This window comes from Ailuropoda melanoleuca, chromosome 9 (assembly GCF_002007445.2).
Source record: "Ailuropoda melanoleuca isolate Jingjing chromosome 9, ASM200744v2, whole genome shotgun sequence".
NCBI classification, from domain to species: domain Eukaryota; kingdom Metazoa; phylum Chordata; class Mammalia; order Carnivora; family Ursidae; genus Ailuropoda; species Ailuropoda melanoleuca.
In genome coordinates, this window is record NC_048226.1 from 1,065,561 (window position 1) to 1,077,223 (window position 11,663).

The window sequence follows — 11,663 nt, forward strand, 5'->3', positions numbered from 1 at the left end:
CCCATGCTTAACCAACTGTTCAGAAATAAACTGTCATCATAACATGGTTCATTAACAGACAGGGAAAATCCTGTTTACAGAATGGGGAAAAGGAGGACAGAAGGCAGAGATTTTCCCCCACACCAAACCCACTGGGTGGATAATGTTATGATGGACGGATGCTGGACTTAGTTCAGGTCCTGGCTCTACCACTTAAAAAAGCAGTTGGTCGGAATGACTCCCACAACCTCTGTGCCTCTGTCCCCTCACCTGTAAAAGGGGTGACGGTGACCCTTGTCTCAGAAAGAAGACGTCGTGATTAGCGCATCTGGCCCGCACTAGGTGTACCATTCACCTGTAAAGTCTGAGTTCCCATTTAATGTCAAGGAACTAAAGTGTCCCCACAGGCAGTGCTGCTCGTATACCCAAAAGCCTTTACATGGTGCAATGACCACTATTCGAGAAGTGCTGTTTGCGTCCACGGGACATTGTACAATGTGCTCAGTTGAACCCTGGCTCCCAGGGACAGGTTTCCAGAAGTAAGTGCAAACGTGATTGTTGATTTCTGAGTGTGCCCCCCCGACCACCCCTTACCCACCCCCACCCCTGCGTGTGCATTGCACCCTCACTGACTGCCCCCTCCCCATCTCTTCAGCCTCTCCTCCTCTCTGTTGACTGCTCTCAATCAAGTCCTAAGTATGTCGGTCTTCACCACCCCCCCAGCTCCACACACCCCTCAAGTTGCTGCCCACCCAACAACCTAAAAGACAGGGTGCAACCTTGCTGTACTCATGTCCTGTCCTCCCTGGAACTCTCCGCCGACTGTCACCTGGCTGTCACCCCCACCTCCAGACCGGCCTCACCAGGGTCAACAGGAATGTCTGCGTGCGCAATCTCGTGAACACACTTTGGTCCTTCTCCAGCTCGACCTCTTGGCATCCATGGGCCCTTGACTACTTCCTCCTAAGACACCTCCTATCTGGGATGTCAGGCTGCTAGCGCTTCTTGCAGGTGCTCTAAGCACGTTGCCACTTCTTCCTAGTCTCCTTCAGAGCGCCGTGCCCTCTGCTGTACTTCACCGGCAGCTCTGGTCTGGGCCCTCTTCCCCTTTTCCGACAGACATTCCCTGGGAGCTTCTATAGCATGGCTGTCGTGAACCTTCAACGTGCTGGTGACTTCCAAAGCCATAAATCCATCCTTGACCCTGTTAGTCCATCTCGTATGTATGTCCAACTTCCCGATAGGCAGTTCTGTTTGGCCACCCACCTGAGCACAACATAACCAAGTTACACGTCACCATCACCCCCACCCCACCCATCAGCTGTGAGGATGGCTGGGTGCTCAGGCCATTCTGCTCTCCACCTTGCCCCTCTTCTCAGGCCCTGTCCATGCTGCCCCTAAACATCTCCTGAATCCGTCTCCTCTCTGGCTTCACAGCCGCCATCCTGGTGAAGCCACATCATGTTGCAACTGGATTTCTGCTACCACCTCCCAACTGGCTCCTCCCTGCCTCCACCCCTCCTTTCTCCTGTCCTGTCCGGCCCTGCCGTCAGCTCCAAAATCTCACATCTGACCTCGTTATTTCTTTGCCTCAAGCCCATCAGTGATTCCTCATTGTGCTTAGAAGAAACTTCAGAGTTTTTTAAACAGCTTACAACCCTGCATAATCTCAATTCTGTATCTCTCTCCAGCATTACCCTTTACCAGCCCCACCCCATTTCCCTGGCACACACACATTCCCCTTATACTAAACATTTTCTGTTTCCCCAACTGCCCCTTTTGCTGTTCCCTCTGCCTGAAATATTCTCTGTCCAGCCCCACCATGATCACAACCACCTTCTACCCAACTCACGCTTTAAATTTCAGCATACAGCTCACCTCCTCAGGGAAGTCCCCCTGATCCTCTCCCATGGGCCATGGCCACCAAGACCACCCTTAATCGGGATTAGGTCGCCTCATTCAGTTACAAGTTCTGCTCAGCTGTCTGCCTCCCTCACGGGTCTGACAGCATGGGGACCAGATCTTTTGCTACTGTCTTCCATCACCTAGCACAATGCTGGATCAGAGCTGACACTCAAAACACTGAAGGAAACAAGAATCTGTCATCCCAAAACATGCCTCTTTGACATAAAAATTATTCTAAGCTGAAGGCAATTAAGAAGCAGCAAACAGGTGACAGCTCTCTCTACCTTCCTTTTCTGCCTAAAGGCAGGATGCACCATTCTCCTTTTACTGAAGACAGACAACGGAGGCACCAGAGGTGTCTGCAAGGATGGGCTGCTCCACTGGCTTCCTCCCAGGTGACCACCTTCCCTCAGCCTGCCCCCCTCAGACACCCACTGCCTTCCTACATCCTGTCCCTTCTCTGCAAATGCATATGCTGTGTAAGCCAGAGTTCTAAGGCACTGTGTTGAGTTACTCTTCACTTAGGTTTCTCCCACGTAATGCACACTGCAGGAGGTAGTCAACTTGATCTCCTGTTAATCAGTCTCTGTTACAGAGTTCCAGCTGAAAACCTAATGCAGGTGGGGGTGAGGGTCTACCTCCTCCTCAGCGTATTTCTGGGTGAGTGAGACATGCTTTCGGGGTACTCACCATTTTATCAGGATATATCATATCGACAACCATGGTCTTCTAACCAGAGAGTTAGTCAAGGTTAAGTGGGAGATATAATTATTTTTATTTTTTATTTTTTAATGATTTTATTTATTTATTTGATGGAGAGAGACAGCCAGCGAGAGAGGGAACACAAGCAGGGGGAGTGGGAGAGGAAGAAGCAGGCTCCCAGTGGAGAAGCCTGACGTGGGGCTCGATCCCAGAATGCCAGGATCATGCCCTGAGCTGAAGACAGACGCTTAACGACTGAGCCACCCAGGCACCCTGGGAGATATAATGAATATGGTCTTTTTTATTGGGAAAAAAATCATCAGCAGCATTTACCAAAATAAATTCTTTTTTTAAAAAAGATTTTATTTATTTATTTGACAGAGAGAGACAGCCAGCAGGAGAGGGAACACAAGCAGGGGGAGTGGGAGAGGAAGAAGCAGGCTCCTAGCGGAGGAGCCTGATGTGGGACTCGATCCCAGAATGCTGGGATCACGCCCTGAGCCGAAGGCAGATGCTTAATGACTGAGCCACCCAGGCGCCCCAACCAAAATAAATTCTATTTTAAAACTATCATAGATGAAATGCCATTTATAGCAAAAATTGTGTTTAGAAGAACATCCCTGGGTGCTTGGAGTGCCTTCCACTCCCCACTGCTCCACAGATGACCATTTCCAGCCTGACCCACACAGGAAGCACCCTCACCTACAGACCCCAGAGCCTGACCCTGTCTTCAGGAGACCTGGGACATTTGGTCCTAACAACTGAACCAGAGGCATCAGGACTGAGCAGAGAAGGGGCCTCTAGAGGCCTTGAATCCTCTGGTTTTCCAGCCGTAGTACTCAACACCACATTTCCTTATATTCCAGCTGTGTTCTCTGACACACTAGTGAACAGAATCACATTTTCCTGACATGATCTTCTGAGCTGAAAGTAACCCCACGCCCCACATATGCCCCTTCCTATGTCCACCGAGGATGACTGACCACTTGTCACAGCATCTCTCTGTGCTTCCCCCCAGCTAGGAGCAACCTAAAGAGTTACTTTACAAAATCACTGGGAATTTCCATTTTTCCCTATCCGACTTGTCTATTAAGCATTGAAAGAGGCAACATTGCAGAGAACATGGAGTTGCAGTGATATAGATCTGAGTTTGAAGTTGACGATTTACCTAACCTGCCTGGGATTCAGCTGTCTAACCTGAACAAATAGGAAGAATATACCAACTTCATAAGGTTGATTTGAGGATTAAATATGATCACATATGTAAAACACCTAGCAATACTTACCTTCCTTCTTCTCCCCCATATGCTGGGGATTCAATAAGGTCAGGCCCAAACAAAGTCACCCAAGCTCAAGGACAGATCAGCAAACAATGCTTCCTAATTGTCAAGGCTCCAAGCCAGGCTCTAAATGAACTTTGAGGAAATCTCTTTTCACAGCAGCAATTAAACGACTGAGCAGAGAAACTGGAGTGGGTCTGGGTATCCATCCAAGGGAGGGCTCCTAGGTGAGCTCAGAATTCCAGGTGGTGTCAGCCAAGAGAAGAAGGCCACAGAGTCACACAGCCTTCAGTGCAGAGGATCCAAAACACTTTATCTTGACCCACAATTGGGTGACCACCCTCATTCTCCTGAGAATCTCCTGTTTACATACCAAAAGTTCTGTGTACTGAGAAACCCCTCAGTCCCGGGGAAACCAATATGACTGGTCACTCCACCCAAGATAGTGAAGCCCCTGGTTGATGAACATCCAAGGGAAGTTTCTATTCGTAGGAATGCAGCAGCTACGATGGGGTTTTCAGGGCATTCTGAGTCCCCTCTGGGGTCTGGAGGTGCCAATACCCCCTCAGCCAGGCCTTAGAATTCAGGGACTCACACCCATGGCTGCACATGTGCATCTCCTGGGGAGTCGCCCCCAGAGCCTGTGACTGACTTACTCTGATATGGCACCTGGGCAGGTAGTTTCAAAACACACCAGGTGACTTTAAAGCAGAGTCAGAGTCAGAATGGGATAGACTGGTGGTGGGTAGTAAGGAGGGCACGTATTGCATGGTGCACTGGGTGGTATTATACACAACTAATGAATCATCGAGCTTTACATCGGAAGCCGGGGATGTACTGGATGGTGACTAACATAATATAATAAAAAATCATTTAAAAAAATTAAATAAATAAAAAATAAATAAAGCAGAGTCAGGGTTGAGGACCACTGGGTACATTCTTCACAATAGTATGTCTCCATGCTCATCCTTCAGAAACTTCAAAATGGCTTTTGAATGTTAAAAGTGAGATTTGAGAATATAGAAGGCCCTCTTTATGCATGTGTAAGCAAAACTAGAAGTTGCTTACAAATGGAAAATGCTAACACTCGTAGTAAAACTGTCCAACAATTAAGAGTGAATACACAAAAAAGGGCTTTCGAGGGCAGCTTTGTCTTCAACAAAGATCTGAGGGTTAAAAATTTGAATTATGATGTCCCTTCAAAGTAGTTACTACATGAAGACAAGCCATAAAACCTATTTTTATGATGGTGCCACCATGGAAACATAAATTTATTAGAAATTGTCGTTTGAGACTGAGGTGGGTTTATTAAGATGTCTTGACCTTTGGCTGCAGATTTAACCTCTGGAACCAAGTCAGGGGAGTTGGTGGTTAACCAAACCGGGAGGGCTCACTGTGGGTGTGAGGGCTAAGTAATACAGACCTCAGTGCTAGCGCGAGTTGGCACAAGGCACAGGCTCAGTGACTGAACTTAAATGAAGAACTATGACAATGATCACAAGTAGCCGTGAAGGTCATTCTCAAAGAGGGGATGAGATGGTTGGAGCAATGTTGGCCTCACTAGAAGGGTTTTCCACATGGGTAGTGTTCATGCCATGTGTTTGTTACAAAGACCACTTCAGCTCTTCCCAAAGATGTTAAGTGGCCCGTGGCAAAGTCATGGTAGCTCCAAGAGATGATGGTGGCTGTGTTGTTGGTGCCTTCACAGGGGGACATTCATTATAGCGAACAACCCAAAGGGTACGTCATACGCATGTCCGTGCAGGCTCAACACCATAGCTGCTAGCATGTGGAGAATGGGGATGGACTCCCATTAGCCAGGATGCTGCGAAGGACGTACAACACCAGAACTCCAGTTAGTTATGTTACAAGGCGACGTACAACAGTTGTTGGCCCAGGGTCCTCGCTAGTTATGATCAGCACACTTTCTCCAAAAAAGCAGACCCGGGTGGGAAGCTGAGTCATCATCGGGATATGGCGCGGTGAGCAGGAACTCACGAGGAGGGGGGTGAGTGGATAAACTCAGGACCACTTCTCGCGGTAGGGAAAGCCCTTCAGCAGGAACGCAGCACTCGACCACGATGGCCCGGACGCTGCCCCTCCTCCTGAGGACGACAGGGCCCACGTTCGCCCCTCCAACTATGTTTTCATTCGTATTTCCATCACCGCCCAACCTTGCTTCCGCCTGTCATGTCTTTTCTCCGTGTTACACACTAGGTCGTGTTACATCAGATCCCGTGAGCCTTAAGAAATTTTTGTCTTTTTAAGATGATTTGCAGCTTTTGCTCTATTATGAATTGACCTTATTTATTATGAACTTACCTTCTATTTCCCTGCTTCCCAAGTTTATGAAGGTCAGGAGATATACCTAGCCCATTGTATTCTGACAACACTTGGTAGTACTGGAAGATTCTCATGTAAAAAAATTTTTTTTAAAGAAAAATCCATTCATTCATTCATTCATTGAATTTTGATTATACAAGGTGCTTTTCTTAATGTTGGCAATTCAGGGATAAATAAGACAGATAAAGTCTTAAAACTCATGGGGCTTACATTCTAGTTGAACAAAGCAAATACACGAGAGAATAGTTACATGAAATAATTTCACACGGCGAAAAAACGAAAATAAGTGCACTTAGAAACTCCTGTGAAAATGTTCGTTTGTAAATAGGAGAAAACTGCCTCGCCTGGGAGATTTTAGACTGTCTGTTATGTGAATCTAGGATGGCTAAAAATAGCATTGTCAAGGCAGAAACATGGAAGGGAGGGTCCCGCTCAAAAGATCCCAAATGCACGTGGGCTCGGGGGCCTGGGGAGCTCCCGCACCCTGGACAAGCCGGGCTAGTGCACTTGGCAGTCCCAGAAATCGAGTGTTCCTCCTGCCAGTGCTGCTGGGATTTCTGACAGTTTGCTCAGGGTCCACGGCCTTGAGTGATGCACGGAGAGGGGAAGATGGAATGACTTTTTCATGCCTCACCTGAATGTAATGTCCAACAGATATTACAAAAGTAATATCTCACCATGAGAGGTGGACAAAAATGGAAGCAAGGAGCACCTAAGGGCCTGGAAATAGACCCATCATATTTAGCCTATGGGGAAGCAGTAGCCGGAAGTAAAGATGACCACTGCGGCAGGTGTCCTTTATCCAGGGCCCGCTGTGCCAGAAGTCCGGAAGAGGCATCTGCACACTTTGCCCAAACGAATTCAAGGACCAGTGTGAGCCAGGCTCCACGTGGTCACATCCGAAGAAATAGAACCAGCAGTCAGAAGACATTTAAAATAGTTCTGTTCTTTATTTGCATTTTGAAATAAACTCCTTCAAATCCCCTTTTGTTTCTCCTCTGTGTTCACATACCTTCTGAGGTCTGGAGCCCTGTCCTGTCCTTCCCCTCCATCTGCACCCAGAGCCGCCTGAACAGCCACCCCAGGGACAGGCTCTTGCGCTTCTTTCTCTCCTCTCCCCTCCCATTTCTCTGGTCCTCGACCGCTGATCTTTCTCCCAGCTCTGCACCTCCCAGAGTATGAGACAAGCAAGCCAGAGGTCATCGTACAAGGCAGGGAATGGGTGGTGTTGGAAGGACAAAGACAATGATACCTTCACTAGGCTGGGACCAGGGCAAGTGGCAGAAAGGGGAAAGGCTAAGAACATCTACGTGTTAATACGTATGAGAAATGACGGTCATAATGGCCCGGGGGATTCCCGTCCCCATTTTCAGGCCCTCTGCAATGGGACACACATCTCCTGAAGGAGTCCTGAGATGGGAAGGAGACTGGTTTAGCTTGCCAGAGCGTGAGCCTCCACATGGAGGAGGAGAAACTGAGGCAGGACCTGGGACCAGACACATAAGCGAGACAGGTGCACTCTGCAGCCCCAGTGGGGCCGCCTGATGACACAGTCCCCAGGGGCTCCCGGCAGAGGTCATCCGCGTACACAGCATTAGCTCGTGCAATCCTTCCAGCACAAGGTCGTTCTCTCTAGTCTGGACATGGGAGAGCGAAGGTCTGCAAAACTCAGTACCTCGCTCAAGGTCACAGAAGCGCCAAACGTAAAACTAGGATTGGTGCCCTGGTCTGCCTGATTTTGGGTCTCATTCCCACATGGTCCTTCGGCTCCCTTTCTGTGAGAGCCATGAGTAACGTCTCCTGAGAACCGTTCCTCCTGTTCGCCTGGAACAGTCTCTCGCTGCCCATCCCCCACTGCCTGGCACCTGCCCGACTCGCTCGCGCACATCTGTACTGCCGGGAACGCGGACCCCGAGTTCCAGCTGGCGCTCAGTGGCACCGTCTATATGGTTAAGGACACCGTTCTGTCGCCACTTCTAGGCACTTTAGTGGCTCTCCTAATGTCTTCATTTTTGCTCACTGCTGACTCTCATTTATTAGTTCTAAGAATCAATATCCATTGCGGGGTGTTCGCGAGGGGCCACTCCACAAGCTCTCGATGGGCATGTCTCACCTTCCCCCACGCAAACCAGAACACGTCGCTGTCAGCACCCCGATCTAGCCCATGCAGAAACTGACACTCAGAGAGTCATCCAGCTTGTAGGGGGTGTCGCTGGGAGGTGCCCCCAGGCCTTTGATGATGAAGTCCGAGCACTGAGACCGGTGGGTTATACTCCGTGGTGTTCTGGTAAAGGGCTCACGACTGGCTCTATGAGAACAGGAAAGCCGTGGTGTGTGTGTGGCCTTTGCGGATTCCCATGGCGTAAACGCTCCCATCAACGTCAACGCCAGGCTGACAGAGTGACGTCACTGAGGGCAAAGCTGCGAAAAGCAGAAAATGCAGGAAGAGCCTGCACCCCAGGCCTCCCCTCCAAGAAACAGACACAGTCTAGGACACGGAACGTGGGGGTCCTGGCTGGTGGCACAGCTGTCCACCGGCCGTCATGAAGCAGGAGTGCTGATAAAGGGCACAACCCAGAAACCCGAGCCGACATTTAGATGCCTCAAACCTGTTTCTGCTTTCCTGCGGTGCCCCGACTGGTCCCTGGCCACTGTAGGGCAGGCCACGTTCCAGGATGCGTCATACAAACCGCCTCGTCCAGAGCGAGTTCCTCCTCTGGGTGAAGCCCCTTCCCCTCACAGCCAGCAGAGGATGGCCCAGCCAGGGTGTTGGCCTCGTGGTCTGGGGGTTCCAAAGGAGCGCAAGTAACGGTGTGCGTGTCTCCCTGGGCATGGACGCTCAGAGAAGCAAGTCAAGTCAAAGAAGAATGCGAGGCCGCGAGTGTGGGCTCTGAGCTCAGAGACGCCCATGCAGGATTCCCAATCCGCCCGGTGTTCGTCGCGGGACCTCAGACGAGTTACTTAATCCTCCTGTACCTCAGTTTCTCCATCTACAAAATGAAGATACCGATGACATCATCCTCACAGAGTTACGAGAAATACATATGTTAACATATACCAGGCTCCTAGCACGGTGCCTGGCACATAAAAAGGCTCAGGAAGGAAGAGCTCTTGTTGGCGAGGATGCGGAGAGAGGGGAGCCCTCGTGCACTGCTGGTGGGATGCAAGCTGGTGCCACCGCTCTGAAAGACAGTGTGGACGCCCCTCAGAAAGTCAGAGAGCTACCCTATGATCCAGAAACTACACTGCTGGGCATTTACCCAGAGAATACAAAAACACTAATTCAAAGGGACGCACGCACCCCGAAGTTTATAGCATCATCATTACGGTAGCCGAGATATGGGAGCCGCCCAAATGTCCGTGGACTGATGAAGAAGATGTGGCAGATATGTAAAATGGAATATTACTCGGCCATCAAACAGAATGAAATCTTGCCATTTGCAACATGGATGGAACTAGAGAGTTCTGTGCGAAGTGAAATAAGTCAGAGAAAGACAAATACCAGATGATTTCACTCATATGTGGAATTTAAGAAACAAAGCAAATGAGCAAAAGGGGGAAAGGGAGAGAGACAAACCAAGACGTAGATGCTTAACTCTAGAGAACACACTGATGGTCACCAGCGGGGAGATCGGGGGGCGGGGGATGGGGATTTAGGAGTGCACTTGGGATGATGAAAACCAAACAACACTCTGGGCATAATCAGCTGTTGCTCTAGGAGATACTGGAGCCCAGACAGCAAGAGTATGGAACATGGACAGACAGCATGAGCGGCAGGAGCAGACAGATGACAAGGGGGCAGAATCACACAGGGAGCTTTACGCAAACATCCTGATCCGAGCTTTGTGTTCTGGAAAGAAGGCCTGGCAGGCAGGAAGAGTAGATCAGACCAGAGAAGCGCAGTCCCCCTCCACCCCGATTAACGATGTGAAGGCTTGTGCTCAGAGCAGAGATGCTACGAGGGTTTGGGGGCTCCCAGGGGAGGACGAGCCTCGTGTGCTAATGGTGCAGGTGGGTCGGGGCGAGGAGGAATTCCAGGCTCAGGCGGGCCTGGCGGCCAGCAGGATGGAGAAGGTGTGAGAAGGACACAGAGGCGGAGGGTGTGGGGGTGTAAAAAGAACACGGCAGGTGGGGACGGTGGCAGGCCTCCGGGGAGGTGACTCTGGAGCGCTGGGGGCCGAGTCGGGCGATGGCCGGCCAGGAGGGGGCCCATCTCCTGCAGCCAGCCTCCCGTGGCCTCCCCTTCAGATGCCAAAGCTTTCACCGAAAGTGATCTAAATCTCCGTAGAGGCCGAGTCCTGAAAAACCAGCGAAAGGATAGAAGAGTCTTTGTGTGAGGAGCTCAGGAGGGGATGAACAGCGGCTGGTGGCCAGAGAGCGGCTCTGCGGGCAGTAAATAGAGCCTCGTGGAAATCGAAAGGGAGGGAGTGCGTTAGAGCCTCAGCACAGCCTCTCCAATCGCCATAAATAGAAGAGACGGTCAAAGAAATTAGAAAACCAACACTCCATTTTAGGATGAATCTTTTCCCCATAAAATAAATTAGTTTTCCATTATTGTGGGTATGAGAAGCTTTTGAAAATGACCAAAAATGGAAAGCTGGAGAAAACCATAAAACAGCTTTCATACAAACACTGCCATTGTTAACGTTTTAAGGCTTTTCCCCCCCAGTCCGTTTTGACTGTGGCTACTCCTCGGGACGTGGAAGTCCTTTCCTGGTGCGTGTGTGGGTGAAATCTTTGTATTTTGGTTTACAGAAAAATTAGCCTGAAAATGGACCATTTCAATACAGAAGAATTTATCAGACACTAAGAGAAATATTAAACACTCAATTGGAGAGGGGACGTTTATCAACAGTTTGAGAAAAGCATCCATGTATCTTCTCCCTTGCACTAAGACAGATTGCTGATGGATTAAAATATGTTTTTAAATCAAATACAAAAACTAGAGCAAATATAACTGAATATTTATCGAACTTCTGGGAAGGGACTGTCTCCTTTCTCAGCTGAGACTCGGTAGAATAAATCAAATATAAACTACAAACGATTAATGTTCTCTGTCCTTGGAGAACTCAATCAAATCAATAAGAAAATCACTAAACCCCTCATGATAAAATGGCAAAAAATACAAAGAGACAAAAGAGAAATACAACCAGCCAACAAATGGAAAAATGGTGGGACTCCAGAAATAACCAAAGAAACATAAATTAAGCACAATGTTACCCTTTTTCTTTTACCCATTAAATTAACAGGCTTTACAAATTGTACTCAGTAAACAATCGGGAGAGGCTGGTGATGTTGTATTAAGAACGAACCACAAGAATTCAGTGGCTGAAAACAAGGGTGATAAACTCTCTCTGTAAAAGGCATAATAGTAAATATTTCAGGCTTTGTGAGCCACAGTCTTTGTTACAGCTCTTCAGCTCTGTCATTGTAGCAAAACAGCAACCACAGATA

The 11,663-nt window shown here is 49.0% G+C and overlaps 1 long non-coding RNA gene across 1 annotated transcript in view; it reads right to left on the reverse strand.

Annotated features, from left to right (window-relative positions):
• Nucleotides 1–7,188: 7,188 nt before the first annotated feature.
• The window catches only part of LOC109488511, a 10,821-nt gene continuing 6,346 nt past the window's right edge, over nucleotides 7,189–11,663 (reverse strand). Inside the window, exon 3 of the long non-coding RNA XR_002141505.2 lies at nucleotides 7,189–9,199. This is a non-coding gene — a long non-coding RNA (uncharacterized LOC109488511). The remainder of the gene's footprint in view (nucleotides 9,200–11,663) is intronic.